This window comes from Chaetura pelagica, unplaced genomic scaffold (assembly GCF_000747805.2).
Source record: "Chaetura pelagica isolate M959 unplaced genomic scaffold, ChaPel_1.0 scaffold142, whole genome shotgun sequence".
NCBI classification, from domain to species: Eukaryota; Metazoa; Chordata; class Aves; order Apodiformes; family Apodidae; genus Chaetura; species Chaetura pelagica.
Genome location: NW_009952973.1, coordinates 842,790 through 843,604, shown reverse-complemented (window position 1 = coordinate 843,604; position 815 = coordinate 842,790). Strand labels below are relative to the sequence as shown.

At 50.1% G+C, this 815-nt stretch overlaps 1 protein-coding gene across 1 annotated transcript in view; it reads right to left on the bottom strand.

Moving 5' to 3' along the window:
* ARL9 (ADP-ribosylation factor-like 9) overlaps positions 1–815 on the bottom strand; it is a 14,079-nt gene that overhangs the window by 8,767 nt on the left and 4,497 nt on the right. The window lies entirely within an intron of this gene.

Genomic DNA, 815 nt, shown 5'->3' with positions numbered 1-815 from the left:
GGCCCCGGGCCCGGCCCGGCCCCCCGGGAACCGCTGCTCCTCAGGCGCCCCGGAGAGCGGGCGGCCCGGCGGCAGGGAAGGCCCCGCTCCTGTCCGAGAAAGGCCTCTCTGCTCGGGTGAATGAAGCTCGGACCACTGGTTGAGGTAAAACTGCTTTATGCGCACTTCCCAAACAACAGAACTGTAAAACCCTCGCACAACAAACGCGGCTGCGAAACAGGCGCTGGACAGAAACGCTCCTGATCAGGCTCTGGGAGTGCAATTCAGAGGGTGCCGCTCACCTTCCTCACCTCCTGCCCTGACAGGAATCACTTCCAAAAACTAGATTTTCCACATGTAAAAGTGCTTGCTTGAGGACAACCTGGACCAAACAGAAACAGCCGCTCAGCCTAGCAGAGGAGTCTCCCACCTTTGGTGCCAATTTAAATTAAATGCTTCCAGTCACTGCCTTAAACGACGCTGTTCTGGTTTTGCACTGTAGGCAAAGAAACAATCTCTTACTCGTTTTATGTTCTCATTCTTACCCACTAAATAAGCACTAGCCAACCCAACTTCCAGAGTTTACTAACTTGCTACTCCCTTAAAAGACAGCTCCAATGTAGCAACAATAGAGAGTCGCTGTGAAAAATACTAGTCGCAGGAGTTTACATTTCTGACACTGTCAAGAAGTGAGGTTTTTAACAGAACAACACTGTTAACAGGGTTCTGCAAAACCTGTGAAGTAAACGTATTTCCATTTAAGCCTGAGACATTGAGCCAAGTGAAACTAACTGCGTACAACTTTGTTCCACTGAAGTTCAAGCTTGATTCCTGCT